Raw genomic sequence first — 17811 nt, 5'->3', positions numbered from 1 at the left:
AGATTATTTTTTTTAAAAAAGCGTCTAACAGTTCAATCACAAACTCTCTCCATCCTGTCATTTAAAAGGCTTTATAAGACAGCGTGGCTCATGCTCATAGGTGTGGGTTGCGGAATGCTCACAGAAGTAACCCAGCTCACAGGCTGGGGCTGGCAGCAGCCTGCAGCAGGCTGAAAGTCTCCTGGGGTGGTAACTTGCTCAATGCAACTTCAGTTAAAAGAGGACACATAGTTAATCCCAAAATTTACCTTGGTACAACTGAAAAAGAAGTCAAGTGAATTTCAGTCCAGACCTGTGAAAGTAAGTACAGAACCAACAAGACATTTAACACTCATTTTGCCGTTTCAGTGCTCTTTTTGAGGCTGATGTAGCTCAGATAAACATACAAAGGGCTGATTCACCAAGTTAAGAAGGTAAAACCAGCAGGATCAGACAGGGTGCATCTTTGCAGGGCTTAATGAGAAGCATGTTGCTTATCTTCTGGACAGGTAAGACAGGACACATTTGTTGCCGGAGCATCTTAATGCTTCTTGAAAGCAAGGAAAGGTCATCCTTGTCAGCCACAGAAAGTAAACAATTTCCATTCTCCTGTCTAGGACAATGAGGATAAGTGAGCGTTCATGTTAGATTAATACTGAATGACCACAAATAGCTTTTGAAACTGGTTCTAATTCCTGCAGTGGACTTAACTTTGGTATAGCGTGTATATTAGTGACAAATTAGTTTTGAGAGTTTAAAAATGAAAATAGATGGTTCCTTTTTAATTATTCCCTGCTTCTTGAAACATTAGGACTTGCCCATGTCTTGTTCCCAAATGTCTGGTTACATTTTTATTAACAGTTTTCAGAGACTATGCTTTCATTCAGGCTCGTGTAACAGAATATGATCTTAATACAATTTTTCAAGGAGTGCATGTTTAAACATAAGAGAATCTCGCTGCGTATGCCTCACATGTCATTTCCCAATAGTCATGATTTAGTTCAGAACTGTACTACAAAAAATGTTTAGCCTCTGCCCTCTTGAAGGCTGTGGCCTTGTCTGGTCTAAGACTCTTTTGCAACTAGAACAAGAGCTACAGTGGTTTTATTTCTCCATGAACTTCATATATCCTGAAGTTCCAAATACTTTAACAGTTTCTGCGTGTCTTTCCGTAAAATACTCACATTCTGATAGACCTAAGACGTGACATCTTCTGCCCAGGAGTTAAATATTAAGACAATGAATAAATAAGATTAGAAGTGTGTGAAGGTTGAGAACAAATTGAGGCAAAGTGCTCCAGCTGTTATCCTGTCTTCACAGCTACCTTGAATTCCAGGGCTGACAGGACGTATTTGGATTGTCGAGCTGAGTTTGGCTCTTCACGTTGCATTGAGCTCTGTTCCTGCAATTCTTGGAGCTCATTCTTAACCCAGACAGAAAAGCATGACCCTACTTGCTGTCACTCCTGAGTGAGGGTGGATACTAGACAAATCTTTGCTATTGTAACATTTCGGATGCCCTGGAGAAAATAGCCAAACATACAGAATACTGAGTAGAACTTACTTTATTTTATTTTATTTTATAGCCATTGTGTGTTTTGCAGATTATATTTTCTTTAAAGATGTTATGGAGAAATATTTTATAAAAGAAGCTTTGTTCTTCCAAATAGCTAGGCATACAAAATACAAACTTTACTGAGCTAACCCCACAGTAATTCCTAAGCAGACAATAAAATCAGCTTCTTAGTATTTCAGATATTCATCCCACATGTATGTTAAGATCATTCTGTAATCTCTATACTACATCTACCATACCAGCCAAGCTTTTAGAAGGACAGCCCAAATTTAGCACCCAGACAGCTGGCAAAATGCCGCATCTTTCACCTCTTTCAACAGAGCAGTAGGTTTACTTTGGAAGCACCAAGGATTTTGGGAAATTCTTGGATGAAAAGTGCCCCTTCCAAGCCTATAACCAGGTAACCCACTTACTGCCAAAGGGGGAGGTCTGCCCTTCTCTTTCCTGCTGTATTTTTATTAGCTTTAACATGACTGAAGTCCTTGATGAACTGGATCTTATTTAAATGCCTAATAAATATGGGTATTGAGGCACAGCATTTGGTGCTTATTACAGCCAATTTTAGCATGCATATTTTAAAGGGAACTGTGTGAAGAGTAATAGAACATGGTATTTTATCATGATTTTCAGAATTAGAGTGAAGCATAGGCACTGCACAAAGAAAATCATGAGGTGAAGGAATGCAGCAGGTATAGTAAAAATAGGTGTCAATGGTTGTATTTTCATGTTTACATTGAAAAAATAACATCTTTTCAATATCTTCTGTGCGAATTTGCAATAGGCAGTCTATTAAGGATAGCCTGAAGCACTCTTGCAACTCTGTACATCTGTCATTGTACCTTCGAACTGTGTAAATCATATCTGCCATCAGAGTTTCCTCATACAAAAGACTTCGGAAACTTGAAATGCAAAAAGCTGTACTAACTGAACATTGGTGTGAGGTTTATGAAGGCACAGAGCTTTCAAACTTCCAGTACCAGCCACAGCAGAACAGTGTGGTGCCTCTGACTATCAGTATGTATATCTCTTGGAGGCAGACACGTCACCTCAGTTTCCCCAGCAACATTTTCTGTCCCTTGGCAAAGAGTACATCAGCCCTTTCATGTAGCTTACCTTCGCTTAACTCAGTATGGCAGAGACCAAAACCACTGTCCTAAACCAACTCAGAATAAAGGAGATTCTTGGTCCCTGGGTCTACTCTTGTCAGACTCTTTCTTAGGCAGGGTAATCCCCCACCTTCATTGATCTGGACAGCTAGTGTCAGCCGTCAAAAAAAACTGCATGAACCATTGCTAAGTCCTATTAGCTTCCTAACTCAGTCTCTCTTCACAAAAAAACAGTTGGTCTGTATTTCTTTCTGGACAGTAAGTATATGACAAAGCCCTCAGCTGCCTAGTTACTTCCCATGTTCTTGATACCCACAACTAGCATAAGAGACAGGGTTAATCTAGTTAATCGTATAAAGCCTTTTCAGGCCATAAGATTGTGTATATTTCATCACACAAATGTATACGCTTAAAAATGATTGGCTGAAAATTCTATATTAACCCTTCTTCTCTTGATTAAAAAAAAAAAGAAAAGCCTTATTAATAGTAATGCTCTGCAATAAATTTAGTTTAAAGTAAACCAAGAGGAATACTGCGTTGTTCCCATACAAAAGAAGTGGATGGTCCAATATCCTTGTATCTTAAAAAACATTTAAAAATATTTTTCAGGCAAAGATATTGTGCATTGATATGTTCACCTGCAACAATATATTCTGTAGCCTGTATTTGTTTGTTTCAAGTGGCTGATGGCATACATCCTGGTGGTTCAGCCTGCACACTGAGACGGGCTATATGGGGTCTTCATGCTTTTTCAGGCAGAGGGTCATCAAGTGTTGCTCAAGCAGCTGGTTACTTCTCACAACCTCTGCCATGCAGATTGATTGCTAGTGCAGCCCTCCTTGCTGTTACCTAAGGGGGAAGGCAGGAGCAAAGTGAGCAGGGCTGCCCTGCACCAGTACCCTGGCCCCAGAGGCTGAGCATCTACTTATGGGTAACACATCCAGGGCTTGACTTGGGCAGTGAGTCCTGAGCCCACCTGCCAAGGTGTGAACTGCCCTGCTCATGTGGTGACACAACACTGTGTCTGGAGGAGGTGTTGAGTAGAAGTTGCTGCAGAAAGAGAGCACTGGTGGTGTTTAGTTTGCTCTTGTGCTCTGAGCAGAAGAGAGTAACTAAAAGCAGACTCTAAAACAGCAAATTTCCAGATTTGGATGGGTATGATCTCTTAGCTGTTACATTACAATGCCCTCTTTTTAGTGAATAAGAACATGGTTGAACTTGTTTAATTGTGGTCGATGTTCTTTTGGGCATTCTGGGCTCAGAATGATAGAAGTTATTAGGCACGATAGAATCTGCAGTTATTACTCAACTGTAAGACTGTTCAAGGAGTGACATGGAAATGAGTTTAGCTAGTGGGTTTCTAGGAGCATCTGCTTCTCAGTGTGAGTTTGCATTTTATTAACATCTTTATGATCTAATATCTGAAATTAAACCACATAATCTGAAAATTAGACTTCCCTTTAAAAAACTGAAGCCAATTTGTTTGCAGGGATAATAGATTAAATGAAGTCAAATGCTAACAATTTTTACACACAAACAAGCAGAGTATGTAAACACTATCACATTGCTGGCAGGCTGGGTAAAGTCACCATTTCACAGCTCAGTTCAAAGAACTATAGAGGAAAAATGTAATTTGTGGATGAAACACCAAACTGATTTCAACTTGCAGAAGCAATTCATTTAGTCAGTTAGTTCTTTCATTTTTGGCTTTGTGCCTTCAAACAAAGTTTCAATTACTGAAGAGTAATGTTTGTAAGCAGCTTTATTTCTCTTATCATAACCTACATACTAGCTTGCACTAAATGAAGAAAATGCCCCTTAACAGCAGATTGTCCTTGTGTGGTCAAGGTCTTTCATAGAGTGAAGGGAGACATCAGGTGGCTGTGCTGCTTGGACAACTTATTTCATCAGCACACAGCTCAAGAATATTCTTGGCCAGATATAGTCACTGGGCAACTGTTCCTTAGAAATTCATTTTAGTGATGGCGCAGTCCCCAGGGAAGCTGACATACAGGCTGACCAAAAGATCAGGTTAACAGAAGCAATACCTCAGGTTAGGTACAGTAGTTTTGTCAGATTTGCAGCTGAGCCCTTCTCTTTCTGTGGAGCAGCGAGGGTGATGGGAAGTGGAAAAGTAAGCAGGATGCTTTTCATTTGTTGGAAAGTTTAAACCAGTGGGTAGTGTATTTGGCAGTTAAAGCTTAGCCTCATCTTGGTTGACATTAAGAAAATGTAAATAGATGTTGTCTTTCTCCCCTTTATGTCAAAACCTGTTGATTAGAGTAAATAAACTTGCTTCTTGCTTATTAATAGTCTTTGCTGGATAGTCTGTTGAAAAAAGCCCAGCAAGTTTGTCATGCTGACAAAGAAAATCAAGGGAAGTTAGCTAGTTGTGACTGTCTTTTCTGTCTTTTTTTTTCCTCTCTCTCTGACAGTTGCTGAAAACATTCCTTGGTTTTCTTCTGTTTAAGGTAGCTCATGACCCATTTTCAATGTGGACATTATTTAAGCAAACTACAAGGAGTGGTCTAGCAAAAGATTACCTTCTAGGTAGACTGTGTTCTCATGTTGAGGATGTAAGAGAAGTACTGTAAATTGGTACTCAAAAATAGGGCTTCTTCAAAGGTCTTAAGTTACTTCTCCATACTAGTACTCCATACTAGTACCCTCCTCTGCCAGCATAAGACAATATCTTGTCTATTGGTGTTTAAACTGATCCAGTTGAACAAGTGCTCCCTTCTTTGTGAGCCCTCTTTGTATGGTTTAAACCTGATGTCTATCATGGTAAATTTTTAAGTCAATTAAATGCACACAATGGAAATTAACCAAATTACCATGAATAGATTTCCTGCTTGTCAGCTGAACCTTTTGCAAGGGAGGTGTCTTATTTTGAAACAGCATGGGAGTGTAAGCCCATATACATTTGGACTGGGAGGTTTTCATAGATTCAATGCACTTGGTTTCAAACCAGGTTTGAGATAAACTTCTGCAACTTCTGTGTGCAGACAAGGGCTTTGTGACTGTGGTGAAGTACATTCATGCTGGACTCCCTGATAAGGAATCTCATTTGATCTTCACTTTCTGTGCAAATCCTGCCTCTTCTTACAGCTGCTTTTTTCTGTTGTTAACATGGCTCTGTGGAGAGATGGGAGACACAGGTGATGATAGACAAGGAAGCTCAGACACTGACCTACCTTTAATCCCTTCATGTTATATGTTGAATGAGGTCAGGTACAGATCAGGGGAAGGTTGGTATTAGATGTGTGAATCAGATGTTACACATATCCACCAACCGCTATTGACCACATGTGAAGAAACAGAGCTCAGGGAATCACTGCAAGCCACTGTGAAGTCAGCAAACAGCTACAGCTATTCCTGGTCCTGGCAGCTGGATTCCTGCAATAGCTTGGACTATTACATATGTCCTCCCATGGCAGGGGGGTTGGAATTAGAGGATCTTTAAGGTCCCTTCCAACCCAAACCATTCTATGATCCTATGATTTACCTGTTCCAAAGGAGTAACCTGTGAAGATGAGTAAAGAGAGAGACTACAAAGAAAAATCTAAGCAACGCCACTTTTGAGGAGAGGAAAACACTGAAGATGTATCCGAGAATATATAGTTACTTGTTCATAAGACATACAGCTTCTTACCACAAGAGGGGTTCCTATGTATAATGGTTTAGTTCTCAGAAATATGTCTTTTTGGGTTGGGGCAAGGGAGATGATTTTGTTGAGCAAAATTCCAAAAAACAGACAGTGCTTACAGGAGCAAGCTAGTTTCATTTATAAAATTGACAGCCCTCTGACGATAAGGAGAAAATCAGACACTCCATGTATCAATCCTGGATATTTCTGAGAGTCACCATTATAATACAGTGGTGAGAAAGCTGGAGGGGGTGAAGTTGGCCCCAGTGCAGAATGCTTCCTTAGTATAAAGAATAGAACTTTTACACATGTATTTTTGAGTAGAGAAAAGGAAGAAGGTGGCGTAAATGGTGTTTAGGGAAATGGACCTTTTGGTGGGAAGGAAAAAAAAAATCTTGCTAATTTGTTTGTGGCCTTCATGTGAATTCAAAAACTTTTCAGCAAAACCTAGCAATGAGATTTTCACAAAAATACAAATGGAAAGTCAACAACCATAAAAGGCTGTCTCCACTCCTCTCACTTTGTACTTATCATCTTGTGAGAGGACCAGAGCACAGTGGACACTGGAGAGGAAAGCCTTTATGATTATCTGTATACAGATTGCATATGTATGCCACATCACGCCATCCCTTGAGATGAGGTTCTCAAAATCCAGTCTGTTTTCTCCCTTTTTCTTATGTAGAAAATGTTTATGACTGGATTGAAAGGAAAAAGTTGTGCGTATTTCCATAGGAATAGCATGGCTGTAGTTTCTTTAGAATAGGTTACTTTTACTAGCCTGAAGTTGAGAAGCTGAAGAGGTCTCACAGCTTTTTCAAGTTCATCTTCAGTTCATACAAAATGACGAGCTTTTTCTGGGCGCTGTTGCTTGGAACATTCCCGAGATTCTCCAACAGCTACTACTTCAGTGTCTTAATAAGACAGCACTATATCTGGGAAAGACAAGGAGATGGCTTTTCTAAACACTGTCTACACATGGCTTCCTTTTATGGCCCAGCTTGCACAGTGGGGTATTCCTCTGAAGGTCAGTGACATGGATAGCAAAGTGCTTCCCACTGCAGCTTACTTTTTGTGCACAGGCATCACGTGTCTGGTGCCACATGTTCAGCCTGCTCTGAGAAGCAGGAGTAAGAAATATTTGAGTAGGGGAATGTAGCAAGAGGGGAAAAAAGCAGAGCATGAAGTGCTTTGCGTTTTGCATTAATGCTCTTGCTGTGCTCGCTGTGGCTGCAGGGTGTAGTTGTGAATTCCATGTAGAGAATATGTGTGCTTGTGCTGGGCTGATATTTCGTAAAAAATGCCCATTAAGAAACTCCTCGGTAGGGTTTCAGGGTTCAGGTCATCCCACTGCAATACCAAGGGCAAATTTTCATGTCATGCGCATGAATTTGGCTTTTCATTCTCCCAACAAAATGGGATAGAGTGCTAATGACCTTTTCAAACCAGTGAGTTATGATGGCTGGGGGGGTTGTCTGTGCTGGAATGCCACAAGATGAATTTGTTTAGGGAAAAGGTTTGATTCCGTCCCTTCTCTCTTGTACAAGCTAGTGAGTCTTTTCTCTCATTAGCACGTAATCTTTTTATTCTGGAGGGTTGCATAAGTTCCTTCAGGGCTATTGTCTAATTTCTTACCATTTTTCATGGAATGGATGAGTCATTTCAATATTCTAAAGAGAAGGAATACATTGGTGATTAATTTAGTATGAGAAAAACCCCTACTAAGTAATGAAAATCTCATCATGTTTTGTCAGGACCAAATATATGTACAGGATATACATAAATTGAATGAAGAAAACATATCTTCAAGGCAAACCAGAAATGTTTAGGTATATTCAATAGGTCTGTAATCTAATTTTTCATTTACTGATTATTGTCAGATGGACTAATACAGTACCTAATAAACTATGAAGACAATGAAAAGCTTTAACTGTGCCACCAGCTCTGAGACTATTTGAGAAAAGAGAATGCTTGAAGGTGGTGGTGTGGTGACTCACATTTTAAAGTCTAACTTTCTTCATCTGTTTCCCTGTTGCTTCACTGGCTCCATCCTGATTTTACCTATCATGCTCATATCACACTTACAATGAGATCCTGATGTACCGATTTTGATATCATTATAGGTCTTGCATGCTTGTGGTTATTCTGGCTTTGGAGGGAATGTGACTTCTGAGTCTGTTGGCTGCATGGTTTTGCCGGATACAACATCTTGCTTTGAGGATATAAAGGCATAAATACACAGAAGTGGAGCAAAGATCACAAAACATGCAGTTTGGTTGATGAAAGCTTTTAAACTCTTGTCAATGCTTGCTGATAACAGAAGAATTCTGAAATACTAATGATTATTAATGAATATGTTTTAAAGCAGGATAGATCTAGGAGGAAAGGGTTGGCCCTCAATTAAACTCAGAGGACCCATTTAACAGGCTGGGTCCTACCTTCCTAGCTTTCCCATGTGATGTTGCATTCAGTGTTTCAAGGCTTGCTTTCACGCATTTCAGTCTGAATCCTGTTTTCAGTGGTTGTGCACTTTTAGCAATTACTCTGGATTTAAAGGATTGTTATAACTGAGACCAGAGATCATCTGTCCTGTCCTCATTATACTGCTGGAAGAAAATATTGGTAAGATGTCTTGGTGACTAGGAATGACTTTTCTGTCACCAACCCATCTTCCTTTATTTATTGGTTGTTTTTCCCTCAACTTAGGCTGTACCCTGTCTTCAGTTTGTAAGCCAAATTCTTTATGGAAGTCAATAGGGAGTCCTGCGCAAAGGGAAATGACATAATGTTGCCCTTTAGTCATACCTACAGAGAAGCAGACATGGGAAACATGCACATTTTCTTAATTACCAAGCACTGAATATACAGCATGTGTTCATTTTCTATCCACATCCGACAGCTGCCCAACATATTGTAAATTGGGCCATTTGTATTCAAGACAATTGTTTTTAATAAAAATATTCTGAATGTTGTCTTTATTTGGATTACATATGGTAAATGTTGAGGTCTTCACTGCTTTGAGGTAAAGAATATGCCATTTTAATGGACAGCATTGAGTGTTAATAGCTAAAATGTCTCCTTGTCCTGCTGGAGTGAATGATTTTGTAGGCTGCCACCTTTTACTCTAGAAGTAACTGCATTTTTCTAGAGATGTGTGTGTCTTGGAAACAAAAAATGCTTGTGTAAATGTAAGCTATTATCATGTGAACTGGCAGCTTTTACAGGAGATGGGTTGCAGGTTCATGGCCCACTTCTACAGTGCCTTCAAGTTGTTCTGCAGGACAGGATAAACAGAGTTGCAGAAGGGGGTTAAAATGAAGACTTTTTAAATAGGATAATCTCTTTCCTAGGTAGAATTCAGACTATTTAAACCTTAAGTACTTAATTAGATGAAGTAAAGATGTAAGCATAAGGGCATAAACAAAGAAATTTGGCTAGAGGAGGCTGCTTGAAAGGTAGCTGAAAATCATACCTTCCGTTGAGAATAGTAATCCCATTTGAACTATTTTTACTTCTGCTTTTAGCACTGTAGTGACTCTTATAAGCTGTTTTGCACATCCCCATAATCAGATCATCTGAGATCTTGTCAATTGTTTACTAAACATATATATCCCTGCATCATCCTTGTAATCTGGTAGTGCTGTTCCTTTAGCTTTGCTAATAGGGAGTGAAGAGGGTCTCAGTAACACAGCCAAAAACCTATCAGGGGGAATGCATGAATCTTTTTTGCTTGCCTATTTGTTTATTAGTTCTTCATGCTGCAGCTGCAGAATTTGGAGATCGATACAGAAATCACTCAGGCCCAGTTTTTAGCACCATCATTTTGGTACAGGCCATTTTTAGAAGGAGGTGCCATGAAAAGCAGCTTTGGTGATAGGCTTCAAGAACCCTTCTGCATAAATTTTAAGGTCTTTAGATCAGAGGTTGTCCCACCTCTGCTGATTACATTTAATGAGAACTCAGTGTATATTTTATTGCATGGAAAATGGGATGTGGATCCTTTGTTTCTCTATGCCACATATTCACTGTTGACTCTTAGATGTTGATATGGAGATATTGCAGTGCATGTGCTGATGATTTCCCCTGGCAAGGGAAGATAATTAGGTGGACAGCCTGATAATACTGGACCTGTTAGTTGTTGGGTGGCTGACACTGAGATGGCATGAGTTGATTTGCATAACCTGCAGGGTTTTTGAGGAACAGCTTTGTTCTTAATTCAATAAACACTTCCCAGAAGCTGGAGAGGAGTAATAGCACCTCCTTGTAGCCCTTTTCTACTGGATTTTGTGAGATTTCGCTTGGTATAGCTTTTGTTTAAGGATAGACCAAAGAGTCTTTCAAATGCCTGTGCAAGCTTTAGAATCACATCTTGACTGGTCAGTGGATAGGGCACTTTAATGTGTTGCTGAGCATCTGTGTGAGAGGACGTGGAAGACATCTGGAGACTTGTTCTGGCCAAAACTAACAAACATGATGCTGATTTTTTGGGAAAGCAATCAGAAAATAGGGCAGGAGCAATACTAGAGCCTTTGACTGAAGGTACTTTTCTGCCATTTGTGAACTGGATTCACCATCTGGGATAACAGCTATGGCCATATCAGCTTTTTTTTTTTCCTCCTGTATTTGATTTCTTTTTTTTTTTATTTCTTAAACCAGAACCACGTCCACATTTCTTGTAAATGTGCCTTTTTCATCATGTGTTTAGGCTGCCATAACACATTTTACCTCAAGCTCCACCTTTAATCACTTCGTGGCAGACCTGGGAATAGAAGCCATGTCTCAGCCACAGGACCGCATCATCTCTCTAAGGAAAAGAACAGCTGTGAGCTTTCTTATAGAGCAGCTTGCTCTGCAAATTGCTTGCAAGCTGTATTTTGAGCATCTCAGAAACTAGGGCAAATGCAACTTTACCTTTTAATAAGAGTGATATGAACCTCAAAAGACAGAATTTCCTGCCACCTTCTTTATGCAGAGAAGAGAACGTGGCAGTTGAGCCTGTACATTTAGTGAATGTTGTGAACAGATAATAAATTAAGACTTTTAGGGGGAAAAAAAGAGTTGCTTATGTAACGTAACTCCATTTTCTAGACTTCCTCCTCCTTAGCCTCACTCCCTATTATTTATCAATTAAATATGCTAGGAGTAGTGTGCTGCTGACCACAGAATTGGGGTGGGATAATAGTTATTACCCTGTTCCAAAAGCTGTAATACTGGATACCAGAAAGAATGAGAGTCAGATGTAGATGAAGCTGTTGAGTTGCCAGTAGTAGAACAGAATGTACTGTACGATCCAGCTATGGTTGTTGCTGTGTCTAAAAACATATACTATGACTGAAATGTGGATGTCAGTCTGCAGCACTTGTGTGGTTTATAGGCACCTCATTACTTTGCTAAACTGTGTGCAATACATTAAACTACAATTAAAATTCCATGTCTCTAAATGGCTTATTTTGCTGTGCTAACTTTACTTCCACAGAGAGTTGCACTCTAGTGAAGAGAGTCTTGTCTTTGAGGCAGTCAAAGATTCCTGTTTGTTATTCCTTCTGTGGGCAAAATTTTGTTGATTTCATTGTTACAAAAAAAAAAAAAAAAAAAAAGAAAAAAAGAAAAAGGATGAAATGCTTGTGTGCTTGTTTTTCATGAAAACCTGTACTGGTAGAAACTTCTGGTGACAGGAAGCTAGAAAAGAGTGATGAAACTGAGAAAGTTTATCCGAAATCCTTTTTTTACAAATGAAGTTGGTGAGGAGGAAGAAGAGGAGAAGGAGAAAGAAGCAAAGTTCTACATTTCATTCAAGGCAACAATGAACAGCTACGGTTTTCTCCAGATGGAGAACACTCTCTGAAGTGGTAAATTGTTCCATTAAGAAATAAGGGTAGAGGCCTTGCATCCTGGTACTGAGCTGCGAACCGTGCCTCCTGAGAGGGAAGAGGAGCAGGGCAAAATGCTTTCTGTTTATGGTGAGAGGCACAGGAGTCTATGTTATCAATGTGAAACATGTGCTGCTGCAATATGAATTGCTTTGCTGCTTGGCTTCCCTCCTCTGCGTTAGCTAAACCTTGCTTAGCAACTCCTCTTTTGCTGCTAGGTGTATGTAACTTCAAATCAGCAGTGTTTCAGTACTAGCTGGAGTCAAAAATTAGAAACCAGAACTGAAGATTTAAACTGAATGTGAACTCAAAACTAGTTTAAGCTTAGTCTTTTCCTGAACTGAATCTCAGTCCAAATCATTACTTTAAAACATCTCTTTTTAAATCAAATCTTGAATCGAAGGAACCAAACTGAAGCCAAACAAAAGCTGAGCTGAAAAATAATACATTATTTGAACTTTATGAATAGAACTGTACTGCAAAGTCCCTTACATATATGCAGTGAAGAGAAAGGCCTCTGCTACAAAATTCTTGCAGTCTTAATTAACACAGAGTATGCACAGCTGATTGACAGACAAGTTGCAGAACATAGTCAGGCAATTACAAATAACACAAACTGTGGTCACAACTCAGCTAATTAACTGTGGAGTGACCAGCAGATGTGACCCAGGCACAGTGATTGCAATGAAAGACAAGCTTCATAAGGAGTTCTGAAAAGGGACAAAGCAGGATCTCTCTCACCTACCTTTGCTCCCCAAGATACTACTGCTTACCTGAGATCAAAAGATAAAAAGAAAGGATATAATTCCTGGGAGAAGTTAAAGTGGGCTGTCAGTCATCCTGTTAGACTCATTGAATGTGACACATGTACTTTATCATGTACAAGTGATGGGGATACAGACCCCTTCCCCACTCATATCACAGGTGTATCCTGCCCTAAAAAACCATACTAGCAGTACCTGTAATCTGATATCATAATGTATCTCAGCAAAGCCTCCCATGGATTTCAAAAGTATATTCACAAATTACCAAAACAGTAAGAATATATGCTGGTGTGTCCCGGGAGTAATCAGCCTCCACTCTTTCAAGCTCTACATGTGATCCCTGTCATTCCCTTCCTCTCTGTTCCCGTTGTGTTTTGAATGTCAAAACCACACAGGACTCCCAGGAGTGGGGGTCAAAGCCCTCCCTGTGAGCCAGCGAATGCCTACTTTTACATTACCATCTTCACCTTTCTGAAGGCGTGTGGTGCGTTGGGTTCTGTTTTCTTCTAAATAAAACATGTTCCACATATTTCTCAGCCCGCCACCCCCAAAGACCAACATTAGTGAAAGGATTTAAAAGTGGAAGAACAGACTGGGAAAAAGTATAAATTTATAAAGCATCTCCCATGAGATAAGTTGCTGGCAGACTGTGCCACATGACTCTGCCCCAGGTGGTTTTGCAGTGGTGCAGGATTGTACCCATGGCACCTGGCTCACACGGTGGCCCCAGCATAGTCCATCATCCTTCCCTATGTTGTCCCAGACAATCCTGGCTCCAGCCTCTTGCTGTGTGGGAGCCCAGGAGCACCCATGGTGGTGCTGAGCAACTTGCATGCTCCTTATTTCAGCTCACCACCTTGCCTTGCAGGTCCTCAGGTGCTGGCCTCTATGTGAATGGGTATTTGGCTTCTAATAAATGTACCAAAGTCTTTTTCTTCCCTCCCTTTAGTAATTAATGCTTAATTGTCAGCATCCAGGAAAGCCACATTTAGACTGCAATGGAATCAGGTACCATTATGGCTAGCTGACGCAAGAGTGGCTTATTTTCCATTTTAATAGTTCTTTAAACAGATCCTGCATTCGTATACAGCTCCTTTGTTGGAATAAAAATCTTTGTCGTAGGCTACCAGACAGCTATAAATAGCCATCATGAGTATTTATGCTGAGGATAATCTCAGGAGAAGGTATTTTTAACTTTGCACATTGTTTAGAATAGGAAATTCTTTTAATGCCCACATTTTCCATTCCTGATGCTATTAGTTTTTCCCTACTGCCTCTTATGATATGTTCCTTGCTCTTTCTTTCTCCCTCTCATTTCCTTTAAGGTTCAAGGTTACAGCCAATCTGCTCCAGAGGCAGACTTGAGTTTATTATTTTTTTTTAAGGAAAATGCTAACTTTGGCCTTTTGTGACTGTGTGGGAATTCAGTTCATTTCATGGGGCTATCAGAATGTAAAGGAGATATCTCACTAAGCTGTCACCGTAAATTGGGTAATGAATGAGCACTTTATTTCTCTTGCACATGGAACTAATACGCTTGTTAGAATAACAGTGGCCAATCTATTTTATACTCCCAGAGAAAATATTCCCCTTTTTTTGGCAAGTTTGTGAGAGCTGCTACTTGTACCAATACTCAAGTTAATGCTGGACAAAAAAAACCCCTATTATGCTGAACAATACTTCTTATTTAAAGATGCGGTCTCCAGGAAAGCCTGTTCTCACATAAGTCAATAGATAACTTCAATCTACAAAATCATCAAATATTGTTTTAACTTGAAATTTCTGTGTAGATTGTGGGCCTCATTCAAAAGAGGTATAAGCTGACACAGTTTAAAGTGCAGCCTTTGAGAGAAGTTCACAGTTGACCTGCAATCTAGTCAGGCCTTGATTTTTTTAAAAATATGGCTTTTAATGTTAAAAGTGACTGACACATGCAAAGCATCACAGTCAATAGGAATTAGGTAGCTTCTAGACAAGGGAACCCTAGATAATCAGGATGAAGTTTTTGCTAATTATTTCACAGCTAAAATTAGGTGAGGTATGTACTGTCTGGAGAGTCAGATTTTAAAAGCTTTTTCAATACCTTGTGAGATTGTCTTTGACAGTGTCGATCTCTAATGGGGCTCTGCAGAAGCCAATATGTGTGTGGTCTTGAAAATGTCACCCAAGCTCCCTGCCACTGCCAGCAGCCCCAGAGCATCCTTTCACCTCTTATGAGAGTGGATGGTGTTTTTGGAGGTGAAAGATGGATAGCTTTGCTTTCTGTGTGGAGTTGATAAGGACAGGATTTGTAGCCTGTAACTCACCACCCCTTCTTGTAAAACAGTGCTGTTCACTTCATGAGAATTGTATTTGTGTTTTTGAGAGCTCATGTTACTGTTAATTTGGCTATTATATTCATGTTCGCCACAAAAATATGGAGATAGATGTGTACACATAACCTGCAGTTTTGAAACACTATTCTGAGGCAAGGGCTGGTGGCCACAGAGCCCACTGCCTGTGCTAATGATAAGAGAGAAGAAACTGGGAGGACCGAACCCTTTTCAGTCCAGACTGCATCTTGATTTGACCTGTCGAGTAAGCAATGTAATGTTCAGAAAGATCAGAGCTTAATTTCCCATCTGCAAGGTTGTTTGCCTGAAGATCACAGGTTATTAAATGTTACTATTAAACAGAAAGTTTGACTTTCAAGACTATGTAAATGTTAGGGAAATACGGTTGCTGCTTAGTGACTGGAGAGAGGCTGAATGCTTAGATATGCCTCGCTGGAGAAACTGTGGTATGCGTCAGGTAGTCAGGCAAAAGGGCTGGATTCCTCTGCCCAAAGGCATCTAATTACCTACCCCAGGCAGCTATTTGTAGTCTTGGAAGGTCTTTGCTGAAAACCATCTACGATCCACTGGGGGAAGAGCTCTGGAAAATACAACGAGTATGCAGTAAGCTCAGCTATCCTGGGGGTACGCTTGCCCTGCACGGGCAAAATCCAGGGGGAAGAGCAACAATTAAATGGAAGCAAAGACTCAGTTTCACGGCTACCGCAGAGCCAGTACTGGCCATGCTATTCCAGCAGGGAGGCCAAAAAACACTGGAGATCAGCAAGAAGAAAGGTGATGGGTTGCAGCCGCATTGATGTCTTGACTCTCAAGCCAAAGATGGCAGGGTGCATCATGAATGGAAGCTGACTGAGAGGTGGCTTTGCTGAGTTAGCTAGTAAAGGTGCCAGGTGTAATGTGTCCACGAAAACCTGGCTGGAGACCACCAGGTTTCTCACACTCTCAGTTTATGGGATTTAGTGAAATGATTTCTTTCGCAGTTACCTTGCCTTTCTCATCTGATGAAACTGGGGCTTGATTCAGTCTTAGTATTTTTCTCCTTTCTCTGTTGTCTAGAATGTGACTAGATCAAGTTTCCTCCTTCTGTCATGAACATTAGTAGCTCATTTTTTTTTTACATGAAGTTTTTTTTTAACAATAAAATCTGTCCCAGACTGCAGTTACATAATATTCGAGGTCACAGTAATCATAACAGAATCTGACTCCCTCAGGATGACTGCACTGATGGAAGTGAAAATGACCCAGCAGGATTTTTTTCAGGATTTTGCTACTGTACACAGAATTCATGAGACTTGATCCATGAAAGATAATGCCATTTTCAGGCCCATTACATTGAGCTGTTTTGTACCTTAATTTTTTTATTTATGAGGTAGAAGTAAAAGGCACTTGGGCTGTTCTCTCAGAGCATAAGGGACTGCAGAATTTCTTTGATATTGCTGTTCCATACATATTGTTAAGGGGCTTTGAATCTGAAGTGACATGAAATTAAAAATTAGCGTATCTGTAGGGTGCAGTCTTCTCAGAGAGGCTTTGTGCTTATGTTCCCTCTGTTTCATCTCCACTGTCTTCTCATCACCACATACTTCCATCTCTAGTTCTCAGTCATCTTCCCAGGAATTATTCATGTCAGAGGAAAAGCTTTAATGTGCCTTTGCTAGTTTTACTGTGGGTGGAGGAATGATGATCTAGGGGAAAGCCGACCAGCTGAAAAACTCATGGTGCTTTCTTCATTCATATTTTTCTATACCTGATATTCTTTGTCCTCTATTCAGGATGGCTGGGAATGCATGTTGTCTTTGAAAATTGTGAGGCCATACATGTTTTCAGAGAATGTCAGGACAAAAATTTTGTGCAGTTTCACTGAATAAAGAACCTGTTGCTAAAGGGGCCTCCTATTCAAGTGAGTCATCATCCTCTGGCCATGACAGTATAACTAAGTCCTCTGTATTCAAATGTATGAAGTAAACAAAGAGCCATGTCCATTCACTTGCTGCTTATGGGCTCCCCTCAATGAAGTGAACACAGAATGTGATTACCTGGGGACACTGTCATCAGTGAAGCTGCACAAAGATTGAATTTGGCTTGATCTTTGTTATGGGCAGTCTTGCTGCTACAGACTTCAGCAGACACATAAGAGCTCACAAAATATAGCCAAAGACCTAATTAAGAAATTAACCCTTTTGTTTAGAGTCTTCATGAGCTGAATTAGGGCTGATAATAGTTGATATAATACTTGTGGGGTAATAATTTATGATATAGGTATTCTTCTGTGCTCAGCATGTATGGAGAAGGGCAAAGAGAAGTCCTTTACTTGTTTAGTGTTATCTCTTTAGGATGAGCTGTAATAGCTGTTTCGCTGCAGTCCTTTGTGTTCCCACTGCCAACATAGCAGTGGTCCCACCGGCATAGTCTAGAAGTCTGTTAGAAGTCTTCCACTGCTCTTGCTAATACAGATTGAGCCTTTTACTCTTGTAAAAATATCAGCACTCTAATAGCAGAAGTAGACATGTGCATCTTTGGATTGCAGTGTCATGAAATATC

The 17811-nt window shown here is 40.1% G+C and overlaps 1 protein-coding gene across 11 annotated transcripts in view; it reads left to right on the top strand.

Moving 5' to 3' along the window:
- CALD1 (caldesmon 1) overlaps window positions 1-17811 on the top strand; it is a 196652-nt gene that overhangs the window by 107055 nt on the left and 71786 nt on the right. The gene's annotated exons all lie outside the window — the stretch shown is intronic.

Source organism: Strigops habroptila, chromosome 3 (genome assembly GCF_004027225.2).
Source record: "Strigops habroptila isolate Jane chromosome 3, bStrHab1.2.pri, whole genome shotgun sequence".
NCBI classification, from domain to species: domain Eukaryota; kingdom Metazoa; phylum Chordata; class Aves; order Psittaciformes; family Psittacidae; genus Strigops; species Strigops habroptila.
Note: the sequence above shows the minus strand (reverse complement) of the source record. Positions and strands in the feature narration are given on the sequence as shown.